The sequence below is a fragment of the Pongo abelii genome, chromosome 10 (assembly GCF_028885655.2).
Source record: "Pongo abelii isolate AG06213 chromosome 10, NHGRI_mPonAbe1-v2.0_pri, whole genome shotgun sequence".
Taxonomy (NCBI): Eukaryota; Metazoa; Chordata; class Mammalia; order Primates; family Hominidae; genus Pongo; species Pongo abelii.
The window spans coordinates 11,146,537-11,163,556 of NC_071995.2; the positions used below are offsets into that span (position 1 = coordinate 11,146,537).

General features: G+C 39.3%; 1 protein-coding gene across 1 annotated transcript in view; it reads right to left on the minus strand.

The window, feature by feature from the left end:
• The window catches only part of STYK1 (serine/threonine/tyrosine kinase 1), a 55,609-nt gene extending 54,340 nt beyond the window's left edge, over positions 1 to 1,269 (minus strand). The window contains exon 1 of the mRNA XM_002822917.5: positions 916 to 1,269. The gene's annotated coding sequence lies outside the window, so the exon portion shown is untranslated. The remainder of the gene's footprint in view (positions 1 to 915) is intronic.
• Positions 1,270 to 17,020: the final 15,751 nt, after the last annotated feature.

The window sequence follows — 17,020 nt, forward strand, 5'->3', positions numbered from 1 at the left end:
GAAGGAAGCAATAATCGCATAAATGAAAGAAAGAAAGGAGACAAAGGCGGGATGAAGGGTTGATAGAGAAAAATGAAAGAGGAAAAAAGGCATTAAAAAGAAAACAGAGGCTAAAATGGTGAAACCCCGTCTCTACTAAAAATACAAAAAAAAAAAAAAAAATAGCCAGCCGTGATGGTGGGAGCCTGTAATCCCAGCTGCTTGGGAGGCTGAGGCAGGAGAATTGCTTGAACCTGGGAGGTGGAGTTGCAGTGAGCCGAGATCGCGCCATTGCACTCCAGCCTGGGTGACAGAGCAAGACTCCCTCCCCTACTCCCCACCCCAAATAAAAAGAAAGAAAGAAAACAGAGATTCAGTCAACAAGGGATAGCACATCACGCTGTACACTTTTAAAGCATGGTTATTGATCTCTCATTTAAATATCGCAACAACCCTGGAAAGTAATTACCGTATTTATGCTTTGCAGATGAGGAAGCCGAAGCTGAAAGCAATGAGTCCATGGTCTGAAAGGCTATGCAGTCCTCTGACAAGTAATTCCTGTAACCTCATTCTTTCCCTCCCCCCTCTCCTGCTGGCCCCCCTCTCCAGGAATAAACAGAGGTCCCCCATTCCTGGGTTTTCTCATGTTTCCCTCTGCACCAAATCTGCTGAGACAGGTTTAGTCCCTTATCATATAGAAACACAGAAGCCAAACCCCACAAGATGCTTGTTCCGAAGAAACACAGGTTAATTCACTTGGTGATTTCTGTTTGTTCACATAAACAGAAACAGCAGATCACAACCGTTCCGCTCCCAGCCTCTTCTCTTTTTCTCCCTCCCCAACTGCAAAGTCCTCCCCCAGCTGCCTCGCTGCCATCCCCTTCCCACCTTCTTTACCCTCCCCGCCGCGCCCGCCCCCCATACCCCGTTCACTACCGTGTCCCTCCTGTGGTCACTCCGGTTTCAGATGGGACCGGCCCAGTCGGAGGGGAAATAATGACCGGGTTGGGTAGGGCAAGGTGTGCCAGCCTCAAGGAAATGCTTTTCAGTCCCTCCTTCCCACTGCGGGGCGTGGCTGCCGGCAAAGGATGGAGTTCGGGCGGGCTCCCGCGAAGGGAAGTCTGCGGGCTCCGAGGTTTCCGGGACTCACCACACTCGAGCCACAGGAAACCTCTGCTGCAACTGTAAAGGCTGGACTTGTTGCTGATCTATACTCATTTCCTACTCTAGTGATCGCTAGATGTCAGGTATCACGGTGACTCCAGTCCAGGTGAAAACGGTGTCACGATACAGGGCAACAGCGCCACCTCACGGCCGGCCCCGTAGCAGCGGCCTCCATTGGCGCCTAAAAATGGTCAGGATTCACATTCAGGTGGATTATTCCGCGCCAGGAACATTCCCCACCTGAAGGCTTTGCCGGGATGTTACAAGATAATACTGACAGGACGGGAGTGGTGGCTCACGCCTGTAATCCCAGAACTTTGAGAGGCCAAGGCGGGTGGATCACCTGAGGTCAGCAGTTCGAGACCAGCCTGGCCAACGTGGCGAAACCCCGTCTCTACTAAAAATACAAAAATTAGCCGGGCGTGATGGCGGGCGCCTACAATCCCAGCTACTCAGGAGGCTGAAGCAGTAGAATCGCTTGAACCCAGGAGACGGAGATCGCATAGAGCCGAGATTGTGCCACTGCATTGCAGCCTGGGCGACAGAACAAGACTCCGTCTCAAAAAAAAAAAAAAGAAGTACTGACCACTGCGGAGATGTGGGGGAACCTATAAGGAATTAATGAGAATTAAAATCCCAAGATTACGTAATAGATCATTCATTTAGAGCGCGCGCGCGTACACACACACACACACACACACACACACACACACACATATATATCCCATTATGTCCCGGGTTCTCCTCTGGGGAAACAGTGAACAAGGTAGTTATGTTACCTGCCCACATGGAAACTAAAATAATAGAAAATACTTAAGACAATAGATAGCTGAAGGAATTCTGTTAGATATTAACACCTAATACAAATTCAATTAAAGAAATAAGAGTGATAGGTAACTTGAATATGTGACCAATTTATTCAGCATTGAACGCATACCAAACACAAACTGACAGTCATTAGAGCAAAAAGAACTTGGGTCAATGTAATGTGGCATATTTAGAGATTGAGGTATGTCAATTCTCCAGAGCTTTCTCTATTGGCATTTTCATTTCCTTCAGGGCTTTTTAAAAACAGGATGAATTGTACTTAATGCCACTGAACTGTTCATTTTTAAATGGCTAATGGTTGATTTTATGTTATGTGAATTTTACCTCAAAAGGAGAAAGGAAGACATCTCATCAGTTTGTTATTCTTTCCATCCTTTATGTCATAAGTGATACATCAAATCCAAATGAACTGATTGGAACTTCATATTATGTAATTTTCTACTCTACCTCCCCAAGCATGCTCCTCCATGACAGATAAAGTGGTTTACTCATTTTTAAAATTTCTGCAGTGTATTGCTAGATACTCATTCCGATGCACAGAATTTTGTCTAAAATCTAGTTACTATTATAGAAATAGAAGTTATAAACTCTAGAATTAAAAAAGAAACCAAAATACAATCCAGAAAGGGGAGGCAAAATTTTTCTCTCCATTTTTTTTGAGCAAATCACATACATTATACATTAAAAACATTTTGAGATAGAGAAAACACTGGAAATGATAATGCCCAAACACAGAAACAACTAAGTACCACATAGTCTGAGTTACACAGCAGACATACACCAGGAGGTATATATGTATAGCTAGTCCCACACATTAAACTCATTAATAAGATGGTTAGAATATCCATTATTTCTCTTTTCTCTTCAAGTTTTCATTCCCTTGTAATTTCAATTATTACCTCCATCTCAAATTTATAAGCCTCCAACTCATTGTCAACAATGCTTTGGCCCCAGTGTTTCTACCAGATCGTTATTCCTGCCTCATTATTAATTCCATAGGAATTTGTTGAATGCCCATTATCTCTCTGTCCAGATTAAGTACTGAACGGTAGTGGGAAGTCACACTGAAATATACACTGGCGGTCTCTTCCTTCTCCAGTTTAGCCTACATGAATCCTAACTGCCAGATCCTGCACTCCTCTAAACTATTAAAGCCATCCATCCATGTGTTACTTAGTATGTTCCCTCTTGTATGATTCTGCAGTTGTGAGGAAGGAATCTATTGGCTTAGTGGGGTGGGATGTATTTACGGAAGGCATGGAGGAATTCCTGGAAAGTCATTCATTATAAGAAAACATAAAATCAAAGCACAAAGGTATTTTCCACTAACAAGAATAGCTTGGGGGTCAGCATTGTGTCTGCATCTCAATGTCCTTTGGCCAAGCCCTTATGAAATAACAGAGTCCTAGTGAGAGGGGACTCTAAGTACAACTTGTAGAGTTATTTCACAGAAAAATACAACAGCAACAACAAAACTGTATGAGACCTTGTGTACACAAGGTAGCTTTGCTTTGGAACTGTTTTCAAGGGAATATAACACAAAAGCAGGGCAGGTGAATTCTTCCAACTTTATCTGGAAATGCAGTTCAACTTTCACAAAAGGGCAAGCAGTGGCTACCAGTAGGAGGTAGCTCCACATGGGCCTGAGGCTTACCTGAAAGGCTTGCACTGGCACAGAGGATCAGAGTCACTTTGATGAAAGCTATAAACAAAGTCAGCAGTAGAGTCACTGCTGCAGCAATGCCTGGCATGTAAATGGAGTTCCCAGGCATTTAGAGAACAGTAGACATCACCAGAGGAAATCTAAGACAAGGAAAAGAGTGGATTCTATGTAGCAGCTAGGGTTTGGGATTGTGAAAATTTATGAGGTCCTCTACTATCTTGAGGATCTTCAGCAACAGTTGGGGAAAGGATCTTTTAAGAAAAAACAGAGGTTCTGCAACCAACTAAAGGTGGCGACAGAGTATGGGAAATAACTATTCATGTGACCTCATGTTTAACCCTGGTTGGTATACCCTAGAGAATATTGATCATTGGTAAGCTTCCATGTATATGTTGTTTCTTTTTACCTTATATATTAGTTTTCCATTGCTAACATAACACATTGCCACACACTTAGTGGCCTAAACAATATAAATTTTTTATTTTACAGTTCTGTAAGTCAGAAGTCAACAAAATTCTATGTGGGTTAAAATCAAGGTATTAGCAGGCCTGTATTCTTTTCTAGAGGTTCCTGGGAAGAATTTGTTTCCTTGCCTTTCCCAGCTTATAAAAGTCTCCCATATTCTTTGGTTGATAGCCTTTTTGTTCCCCCCATCTTCAGAGCCAACAGTGGCTGGCTGAGTCCTCTCATATCAGGTGTGTGTTTCTGTGACCATTCTGTCATTGCTGTGTTTCCTGCTCTCTTTCTGACCACAGATCAGAAAGTTTCTCCACCTTTAAGGACTCACATGATGAGTAGATTGGGCCCACAACATAATCTTCTTCTGTGAAGCTCCATAACCTCAGTCACATCTACAATGTCACTGTTGCCATTAAAGGTAGCATAATTGTTACCGGTGGAGGGTGTCCAGGTTCTTGGCGTTTTGAACAAAGAATTGGACAAAAGGCACAAACAAAGCAATGAAAGAAAATCACAGATTTATTAAAATAAAAGTACACTCCACAGACTGAGCAGGTTCGAGCAAGTGGCTCAGGAACCTTGTTACAGAATTTTCTGGGGTTCAAATACTCTCTAGAGGTTTCCTGTTGCTTACTTGGTTTAAACCCTATGTAAATGAAGTAGTGGCCAGCAACCAGTCTGACTGGTGGTGCAAAGTGACCAATCGGAGGCTGAAGTGAAGTTACAAATTTACACATGAAGACTTGGCATGCAACCAGTCTGATTGGTTGCAGGAGGAGACCAGTTGGAGGTCCTTTCATTTTTCATCTGCAATGGCAGAAAAGGGTGGAGGGGGGAGTTGCAAAGGAAGTAGCCTCTGATCGTTTTGTTACTTGGGTGTGGAGAGGTGGGGTTTTCCTTTTGATTCAGTTCTAGGAAGTCAGAGCCAATCGGTCTTAGGTTCCCTGCCTTCAGACCCTATTCTCCTGCCTCATAATCACAGGTTCTGAGGATTAGGGTGTGGACATCTTTGGGGGCCATTATTCTGCCTACCATATATTGCTTGGAAGAGCTTGCAGTATAAGGTCCATGTCTTACACCTCTTTGTAGTCTCTGTTTCTTGTAAATACTAAAAGATCAATAAATAAGTAAAATAAAATAAAATAAAAAATAAATAAATTTTAAAAAATATTGTTGACCATAAAAAACGTATACCACTTGCCAACTACTTTTATTCTCCTCAAGAACATTCGTTCTCCCTATGGATTAAAAAAATGTGATAATTAAGGATATTATGTCAACCATTTGGGGCCACTCATTTTTTTCTTCTCGTTTTCCTTCTTTCCCCAGGATTCTCATAGACTCATTCAGTTTAGAATGACTGTTTAGCAATCACTGACCTACAGCTAGATTCCAGAGCTTGCATCAGCTTGAGCAAGTTGACCTTTCTGGGCCTCAGTTTTCTCACTTGTAAAATGAAAAAGTTAGACTACATTAGCCTCAGGTTCTTGTCAGGGTTCGTATTCTATGATCCTCTAATCATTGAATGCAAAATCTCATCTCCCCCTAACTCCCTCCTGCTAGAGCTATTGCACACTGTGGAACATCTCTAGCAGGTAGACATCCAGCTTTGTCTACAGTTCTTCAGTGCTGAGGACTGGCCAACGAGCAGCTTATTCCATTCATAACACCTGGTTATCAGAAAGTTTGTTCTCACACTTAACCTCTCTAACCCCCAATTTGTTTATGTGTAAAATGAAACGAAAAAGGCCTAACTCACAGAGTTGTTGAAAGTTCAAATAAAAAAAAAAACTTGAAAAATACTTCTTGAAAATCAAAAGCAGTACGTAAGTGTTAATTGCCATATTATTATTACCTAATATTGCTAATAATAAATTAGGTTTCTACTAATCTATACTTTTGCAACCTATGGTGGATTGTACATCTATCTTTTAAACACTTTATCTTGTTCATCTCAGTCCCCTTCAGGTAAAACATTAAAAATAATTCTGAATTAAAATTCTGACATTATCCCTTTCTAGCTATATTACTGAGATATTTTCAACTACATACTTGATTTTTTTAAAAAAGCACTCTTTTTATATTATTTCCACCTACTTCATTGATAAAGGTAAAAAGAACAGAGTTTTTATAATACCACTAAATAGTTATCTAAAGGTTGGTACCAATTATTCAATAAGCAGTCTTTAAATATGATTTTCCAAATAGCTACTGCCCTCCCTAATGGACTATAAGTTTCAAGTTAAGAATACTGTATCCACTGAGCTGCTCAAATCAGGAAGCTGGGAAATGCCACATAGATGCTGTTCAATCTTTTTGCCTCCATTTCACGTAATCAAATATCAATAACAGTCATACCTTCTAAATCTCTCTCTATCTTGTCTCTTTTCTCTCTTCTGATATCTGAATTCACCCCTCTTCTTTTCCTGCCTGAATTTCTGTAAGATTCTTCCAACGGGCCTTCACTCCTCAATATCACCTTCTAATTTTTCATTTTATTGCCAGCATATTCTTTCCAATGAGTATATCTTACCATGCAATACCTACCCCCATTTAAAATCTTTACAAAATAAAATTTCTTAATGATGATTTCTTACATCATTATAAAATAAAATTTCTTGATGGTGAATCTCCCTTAACCCTCACCTTATCTATACTTCCTAAAATATCCACAAATCATACTACATATTCATTTTTCCTACAAAAAACAAACAAGTACTAAACCCTCTCACCTGACAAGCATTTGCACACTCTGTTCCCTATGCGAAGTAAATGGTCCTTCAACTTTACTTTGAATCCTCTCCTATGCAGACTCTCCTTCTTTCTTCTCGGTACCAGAGTGTTTCTCATTTGTAGTTTCCTTGTCTGTTTCTTCTAATAGGCTATACTCTCCCTAAGGACAGAGACCCCAATTTGTCAGTATTTATAGACCCTTGCAAAGTGCCAGGGAGTGTTTGTCAAACATGGGAAGATCAGAAAAAGTGATGGTCTTACATCGAAGTCTCAAAATACTTTCAGATTTATCATTTTGTTAGAGCGCTATAAAACCTTAGTAAGGCAGAAAGGACAGCTATTGTAAAAAAACGTGTAATTTTTATTGAGATTCAGTGATTGTGTCTTGTCTGTAGTCACACAGAAAGTAAGCTGCAAAGTCAATATTTGCCAAATTAAATGCTTTATTAAATATGTATCTGTACCCAAATACATAAAAATTGCTAGTATAATCAACTTACAAAATATAACTATGTGCTAAAGCCTCTAAGAGGTAATTAAGAAATGCATTGAGATCAGGAAGCCCAAATCTCATCAAGGATTCATTTACATCATAATAATGCCGTGGTCTGAATACAGTCCAGAAAAAAAAAACCCCAGAGCGAAATTTGTTACATATTCAACATTACCAAGCGGAAATATGCTTGTATCACATGATGTGAACACTGTGTGTAGCATAAGGTTGCTATTACTACATAACGCAAGATCCCCAGTACTTCCTTCCCCAGGTATCCCCAAGGAGACTGTGTCTCCTTGGCTTCCCAATATCTTTCAAATACTCCAAACATATTTCCGGAGCAATGCACTTGTGATTTATTGTTCCTAGAACACTCTGGATTTCTCCTCAGCTACCCACCACCATCACTTCCTTCAGGTCTCTGATCAAATGTAATCTTATCAGTAAGGCCTTTCCTGACCACCCAACCCCACTCCATCTTGGCACATATAGTCATCCTTGCCATTATTTTCCCTTCAGAGCTTATCATCCCCAAACATACTATACAATTACTTCTTTATTTATCATCTTTCTTCCTTAACTTTGTAAAGACAGGGTCTTGTATGGACCACAGAAGTATCTCCAAAACCTAAAACAGTATCTGGTACATGATAGCCCCTTAATAAATATGAAATTGATGAGTGAATGAGTCAATGATCCATGGGATATATTTCTTTCTGGGTTAAGTAAGAGGTGTAGTTGCACGTTTTGGAAGCAAATTATTTGACTCTTTTTGTAGATGCATTTCACCTTATAGCTACTTGTATTTCTTAGAAGTAAATTTGTTACAAAATACCAGAACCAAATTTATGGCCCACTCTATTATGTATAGGATTCATGGCTAACATATTGTGCTGTACCTCAGTTTTAACTTCAACCTATTTGCGCTTTACTTCATTATCTTATCAATTTACTTATTTTATCTTTTTGTGTCATATATATGTATATATATTTATACATAATAAAAACTTAAGATGCTTTACTATATGTAGTATATAGTAAATATAGTATATATTAAATATAAATACAGCATACTGTAAATATATAGTATATACTATATAGTATAGTAAATATAGTCTATAGTATATACTATGTATAGTATACCATATTATATATGCTATAGTAAATTTAATTATATATATTTACTATATATACTGTAATAAATTTCAGTATACTATGTATAAAGTATATATAGTATATCATATACGTATAGAGAGAGTAAAGCATCTTAAATTGTTCTAGAATAGGAAGGAGAAAAATTCAATAAACCCAAGAAGTTTTTTAAAGTTATTAAAATGTCATTTCTTATAAATGATTTTTGCAAACATAGTATTAAACAATCCTTGGGGAACTAAAAATTAGTAAAGTTTATGAATGGGCAAAGCTAAAGACAGATCTCATTTTCATCAAGCTGTGCCCCTACGAAGCGCAGCGTGAAGAGGCAGTTAGTCTTTTCGTGGGTTCTTCCTTTTGCCTTGCACTGACAATGTAGCATTAAGAGAAAAGCATGGATATCGTAATCAGAAAGACCATGGTTGAAACCTAAATCCACCTCCAAACAGTTCATGCTTTGGAACTGTGGCAGAGATTCTGGTAGGTTCTGCCCACCTCACCTATTTCTTCCCTGTAGGTGAACTTTCCCAGCACCCTTTTTCCCAGCACCCTTTCATCTGGGTAGGACCATGTAACTATCACTTGTCCAGAGACCATAAACATTAGTGATGTGTCACTTTCAGCCTGAAGCCCAGGGGCTCCCTCATTTCCCTACCTGCTGGCTGGATGACCGCAAAACAGGCTGAAAACACATGTTAAAGGTGGTAGAGCCACAGTGTAAAGGAGACTTTATTCTTAAGTAGCTACTGGAAGGAGAAATGCCCAGAGAGAGCCACCAAACCAAACACACACGAAAAAAATATATTAAGCCCCTGGAATTGAAGATTGTTGATTATAGCAGCTAGCATTAACTATCTTGAGGAATGCAAACATAATAGGATGCAAGAGCCACTGTTTGCCACATCAGTAAAAAGGAAATACTATGTCTATCAGTAAAGGTAAAAGATAGTATATTTACAATGCTTGATATTGTGGTTACTTTGGTGGGTAATATGTAAACCAGGAGGAAAAAATAAATATTTGCTTGTAGTTTTGTCTTGAAATATATGAAAATAAGCTTTTGCTAAAATTTACTAATATTTTATATCATGAAATGACAGTGGCACCCTCACTGGGTCTGTATGTCAGAGGGTTGTGTATCATGTATGGAAGATGAGATATTCATCTAGTATACTGGTGAGTAGGACAGCAATACATGGAATGAAGGGGTTGCTAATGTGCAAGATGCATTTGTTCATACCTGTTTAACATAATGCAGTCTATGATGATATCAGTGTGGTTTAGTTTATAAAATAAAAACCAATAAATAGTATGATCTTAGTAATACCATAAAACGACAGGAGTAATAGTTACGATCGCTTGTTTTTACTGCTATCATCTGTCAAAATACTCAAAAGTTGTCACATTCAAAATACTATTCATTTTTCCCTTTACACAAAGTGAAGTTTCCCACTTTGCTGTTTATTCTTTGATAAGTACTGGCAGGAGTATGTTACCTAGCAAACAATTTCCTAAAAATAAACACCTTCAAGGTAAACATGATGTTTTCCCAATGGGTAAAAAGAAACTTTTTTGGAAAGAACACCTGTTATGGGGTTTTAAGATGGGTTTTTGAAAATATTACTATTTATTTATTTATTTATTTATTTATGTATTTTGAGACGGAGTCTTGCTCTGTTGCCAGGCTGGAGTGCAGTGGTGCGAACTTGGCTCACTGCAACCTCTGCCTCCCGGGTTCAAGCGATTCTCCTGCCTCAGCCTCCTGGGTAGCTGGGACTACAGGTGCACGCCACCACACCCAGCTAATTTTGCTTTTGCTGAGGCGGATGGATCACGATGTCAGCCACTGCGCCCGGCCATTACCATCAATTTTAAATGTTTTGATTGCTGAAATAAATTAGTCATTTATGAATTCTCTCATATTTACATACTTATAAAATTTAAAAGAACTTTCTAACCTCTTTAAAGGTTATACTTAAAATGACTACTTCCATTTATTCTGAAAGCAATTTTTATGTAAAAATTTCTAGTTTACAGAAACTGTTTTATACCAGGGTAGATGGAAATGTTCTATGGACATTTTAACAAAAACATTTAAATAATTGGGCAATGGGATGTGCGTATGTGTGTATGTGTATGTATATATGTATATATATAATAATAAATGATTTTTGTATATGTGTATACAAAAAATAAGTGTATGTAAGTGTACATAATAGTATATATACACACATACACATATATACATACACATATATACACATATGTATGTATATATGGATATTACACACATATATGTAACTAGCTCTTATATATGTGTATATATTACATGTGTGTATATACACACATATATACATGTAATATGTATATACACACATACATGTATATATGTATGTGTGTGTATCTGTGTGTGTATGTATATATTTTATATATGTATAAGTGCTTTTTTTTCTATTTGGACCAGAATTTTTTTTAAGCTATTACAGCCATTGAAATCAAATATCATATCAAACTGAGCAAAGAAACAGATTTTCAAAACACATATCACAAAGTATTAAGACAATGTCTTTTTATAAATAATGTAACATTTTAAATCACATTATTATTAAAATATCTGAGTATGAAGAAGTTTGTTACATTAACAAACATCTTCTGAAAATATTTGATCTTTATTTTTTGTGTGTTTTATAACATATGCTATGAGTGTAGTCATACATATATGGAAATTATATATTAAAATATCTATCAGGGGTGTGCATCCATTTTTAAATTTTTTAAAAATTGGAACAAATAATTAAAAGATCTATCTATTAATTGATCTATCTGTGGAGAGAGAAAGAGGTGGGGGTATTATGAGGAATTGGCTCATATGATTATGGAGGCTGACAAATCCCACAGTCTGTCATCTGTGAGATGGAGACCTGGGAAAGCCAGGGGTATAATTCAGTCCAAGTTCAGAGGTCTGAGAGTCAGAGGAGCCGATGCTATAAATTCCAGTCCCAGGCCAGAGAAGATGAGATGAGATGCTCCAGTTCAAACAGCGAGGCAGGGAAAATGGGGCAAATTCCTCCTTCCTCTGCCTTTTGCTCTATTCAGTACCTCAGTGAATTAGATGATGCCCACACACACTGGGGAGGGCAATCGACTTTACTGAGTTCACACGATCAAATGCTAACCTCTTCCAAAACACTCTCACAAACACATTCAGAAATAATGTTTAATCTGGGCGCCCTGTTGCCAGTCAAGCTGACATATAAAATTAACCATCTCAAGTCTACACCGTGCCAACTTGGCATCCATACGCATCTTCTAAACCGTACTTTAATCTCCAAATAAAGAAAACAACAATGTCATAATTCCACCTAACATGATACAATTACCCTGCATAAAACAAAAATTGGCAATTACCTTTTTCCCAAAAAAGGAGGTAAAGTCCTTGAGCGGTGTGTACTCTTCTCCTTGATATCCCTTGACTTAAATATTATGATATAAAATAAACATCAATCCTCTATATATGTGAGTTTCAAATCCACAGATTCAACCAATTGCAGATTGAAAGTATTCATTAAAAAATGGATGATTGCATCTTTACTGAACATGTACAGACTTTTCCCTGTCATTACTCCCTAAACAATATGGGATACCAATTGTTTCTATAGCATTTACATAGTATTAGGTGTTATAAGTAACCTAGAGATGATTTAAAGTACATGGGATGATGTACATAGGTCATATGCAAATACTATACCACTTTATATAAGGGACTTGAGCATCTGTGAATTTTGGTATCAGCAGGAGGTCCTGGAAGCAATCCTCCATGGATACCAAGGAACAACTGTACTTAAACACTATGGCTATACAATGAATATATCTTGTGCTACGTGATAAGGGAATAAGAGAGGAAAGAAAACAAAGATGCACACAGACACAAATGTATTCATGGCAAAATAAGGAGGAAGTACTCATGAAAATTACAGTCCTTATTTCTGTAAGCAGTCACGTGGTTGTAGCTGGTATCTGTAATACCATCTTTCACTACCTATTCCGTGTTCCCTTTGCTTTTAGCAACACCTCAGCTGGTCATGATTGTTTATCAGGTGGTGTGGCCAAAACCTTCATTTCTGAAGGATCTGCTCCCTTAGTACTCCTCCCTAGACTGGGTTGTTATAGTTTCATTGACCTTAAACACAGAACATGTAATCTAAGAGATGCTCTAAAGGATCTCCTGTATTCCAGACATGTTTTCTTCCTTATTTCCATTGCAAAGCAGTTGTCCCATTTTGCCTTAGGAGTCAGGATTTTCCCCTGCTAAGGTCAGTATTCACATGGGACACAGGAGAAGTCTATACATATAGCTGTTCTGCAAATATTTTTTGCCACCAATTTTCCAATCATGTTCCTTCCAAATCCCTGAGCATCCAGTGAAACCATTGGCCACAGCCCATACATCAGTATACAACCACATGTTTAGCCATTTTCTGTTACAAGCAAAGTAAACAATCAGGTGCACTTCTCAAAGTTCAGCCCACTGTGGGGGTTCCCTTTATCACCATCCTTCAGGGATGTTCCATAGTGGGGTTTTAGGGCTGCAGCTGTCTAATTTCAGGTAGTGCCTGCATATAGTGCAGAACCATCTGTAAACCAGACCTAAGTCTTCTCTTCCTCTGACCATTGATTACAGGGAGCTCCCAGTGAGGCTGTTAGTGTAGACTGGGAGAGAGAAGGCAGTTTAGCTGGAGTGGGCATCTGGGCCACTTTTCATGTAACCTACCTGTGCCTTTAGGCCTGCTCAGGCCTGATCATGTATATACCACTTCCATTTGATGATGGAGTATTGCTGGCATACCCAATATTATGGTTTGGGGAGCCAGAAAACACCCAGTTCGTGGTGGGCGGGCTCAGGTCCAGTTAACTTAGTGACCCGTAATTAAGTAGTCAGTCTCTAATAGGCCCAGGAGCACACCAAGAGTTGTTTATCATAAGAATAGTAGTTATTTGTGGATGATGGGGCAGGGCCTTACTCCAAAATCCTAAAGACTTGTCCTATGATTCACCTAAGGGAGTCTGCCAAAGGCTCCAAACAGCATCCTTATCTGCCACTGATATTTCACGCTCCATATGGCCCAAGTACCAGAGCAGCTTGCACAGCAGCCTGGACCTGTTGCAGAGCCTTGTCTTGTTCTGGGCCACACTCAAAACCAGCAACTTTTCAGTTCACTTGTAAATGGGCCAGAGTAATACACCCAAATAAGTAATATGGTCCTTCAAAATCCAAAGAGACCTACTAGGCATTGTGTCTCTTTCAGGTGCAAGATGCAACAACATATCCTTCACCTTAGAAGAGATATCTCAACATGAGCCACATCACTGCATCCTAGAAGTTTCACCAAGGGAGAAATCCCTGAATTTCCATCAGATTTATTTCCTACCCTCTGATGTACAAATTTCTTACCAATAAGTCTAGAATAGTTGCTACTTCATGCTCATGAAGTCCAATCATCATAAGTCATCAATGTAATGAGCCACTGTGATATCCTGAAGAAGAGAAAGTCAGTCAAGATCACTGAGAACTAAATTATAACATAAGTCTGGCAAGTTGACCCACTGATATGGTTTGGCTCTGTGTCCCCACCCAAATCTCATCTCAAATCGTAATCCTCACACGTTAAGGGAGGGACCTGATGGGAGGTGATTGGATCATAGGGGCAGTTTCCCCCATGCTATTCTCATTATAGTAAGGTAGTTCTCACGAGATCTGATGGTTTAAAAATGGTGCACTTTTCCCTGCTCCCTACTGCCATGTAAGATGTGACTTGCTTCCCCTTTGCCTTCCACCATGATTCTAAGTTTCCTGAGGCCTCCCCAACCATGCAGAACTAATAAAATTTGGCTGTGTCTCCTCCAAAATCTCATCTTGAATTGTAGTTCCCATAATCCCCACATGTCATGGGAGGGACCCAGTGGGAGGTAATTGAATCATGGGGTTGGTTACCCCCATGTTACTGTTCTTGTGAGTTTTCATGAGATCTGATGGTTTTATAAGGGGCTTTTCCCCCTTTTGGTTGACACTTCTCTTTCCTGACACCATGTGAAGAAGGGCATGTTTGCTTCCCCTTCCTCCATGATTGTAAGTTTCCTGAGGCCTCCTCAGCTATGCCGAACTGTGAATCAATTAAACCTGTTTCCTTTATAAATTACTCAGTCTCAGGTATGTCTTTATTGGCAGCATGAGAAAAGACTAACACAGGAACTGAGTCAAGTAAACCTCTTTTCTTTGTAAATTACACACTCTCAGTAGTTCTTTATAGCAGTGTGAAAGTTGACTACTACAGAAGATTGATACTGGCAATTTGGGGCACTGCTATAAAGATACTTGAAAATGTGGAAGTGACTTTGGAACTCAGTAACAGGCAGAACTTGGAACAGTTAGGAGGGCTCAGAAGAAGATAGAAAGACAGGGAAAGTTTAGAACTTCCTAGTAACTTGTTGAATGGCTTTGACCAAAATGCAGACCAAAAACCCCTTTCCTTTATAAGTTACCCAGCCTCAGGTAGCTCTTTATAGCAGTTGAAAATGGATTAATACACCTACCCTTTAGTTAGGACAGTGAAAGTGCATTAATGACATTGCCAGGTGAAAGCAAACTGCTTCTGGTGAATCTTATGAACAGGTATGGAGAAAAAGGGATTTGATAGATCAATAGATGTATACCAAGTATCAGAGAATGAGTTAATTTGCTTAAGCAATGAAACTATATCTGATACTGCAGCTGCAACTGTAAGTATCACCTGGTTAAGCTTGCGATAATCCTCCATCATTCTCCAAGATCTATCTGTCTTCTGGACAGGCCAAATACGAGAGTTGAATGGTGATGTGGGGGGAATCACTATCCCTGCATCCTTCAAGTTCTTGATGGTGGTGTGAATCTTGGCAATCCCTCAGGGAATGAAGTATTGTTTTTATTTACTATTTCCCTAGGTAGAGGCAGTTCTAATGGCTTCAACTTGGCCTTTCGCACCATAGCAACCCTCACTCCACAGGTCAGGGAACCAATGTGGGATTCTTTCAGCTACTAATGGCATATGCCTATTCCAGCTATGCAACTGGAACTGGGAAGACCACTGGATGGATCTGGGGACCCACTGGACCCACTGTGAGATGACCCTGATCTACAACTCCATTGATCACCTGATTTTCATAAGCTCCTACTCAGACTGGTAGGTCAAAGGGATATTTTGGGACTCCCAGAATCAGTGTAATTTCAAAACCAGTGTCCAGTAATCCCCCAAATATCTGATTATTTTCCCTGGTGATTTTTACCCCAGTAAAAGGCAGTAGGTTTCTTTGTGCAGGGCTTGGAGAAAGATTAATGGTATACATTTTTGATAGGGTACCAGTCTCCTCCCTCAAAAGGACCTGGACTCCCTTTCATTTAAGGGGCTCTGGGTCTGTAAATTGGCTCAAGTCTGGTAATCCATTGAGGAGCCATGACTCTGTTTTTATGATTCAGGTTAGACTTTTGTTCACTTGACCTAGAACTTTTCTGCTTAAACAGGTAAAAAATGTAGTAGACTTTCTATTTGTTTCCCTTCTAAGAGCACTATAAACAATTAGCTAATGCCACAGGTCTACACAAATCAGACTATTCTGATTACTGCTTAGACTCTGATGCCCTCTAATGTAACTACGCCCAACTTGCCTTGGCCTCTGCTACCCCAAGATCCAATTACTCCTCCTGCATTTAGGTTTCCCAATTCAGTGACTGCGGTTCCCAATATGAGGTCTGGCGTATGGAGAGTAGAGCAATCAGAGAACTCTTCAAAGATGCCAGAACTTACTTCACAAATTTATTTGTTCCAGTATTGCTGAAAGATATGTCTTCTGTACTTCTCAGTGTGAGAATGTCTTAAATGACTAATTCACTCTAACATTCTAATATCCCTATGCCTTTGGATCTCTTCCTCTACATTAAACCAAGGCATTTTTGGTATTTCCAATTCATTCACGGTGAACCACCTTTTGATTAATGTTTTAGCCAAACAATCAAATTAATTGTTAGAGCTCATTCTAACTCCTTGAGTTGAGCTGCAACATTAAATGCAGAAACTCTGCTTAGTGAGCCCATGTCAATAAATTCAGCTTGATCCAATTTTATGTTCCTTCCGTTATCACCCTACACTCTTATTATCCATTCCCATACATCTCTCCTGGATTTCTGTGTGTATGAATTAGAAAACTCAAGTAGCTCATTTGGAGTGTAGTGCACCTCCTCATGGGTCATACTTTCTACCTCACCCTTAGGGGCCTGCTGGGACTTGAGTCTAGTTGTAGGTCTAGAAGAAAATAAGGGTGTTGAGGGTGGGTCCCGAGAATCAGCATTGTTTCACTAGGCCACTGTCTCAGGGAAGGCAATTACTATTTTCTCAGGCAATTCAGGGTTAATACCACTGGGGGTGAGGGTGCCACTGTATTGAGCATGGGGAGGCTGCTGCTTCTGGAGTTGAGGGGACCACTTCTGTGGGGGCTAGGAAGACCTCTTCTACTTG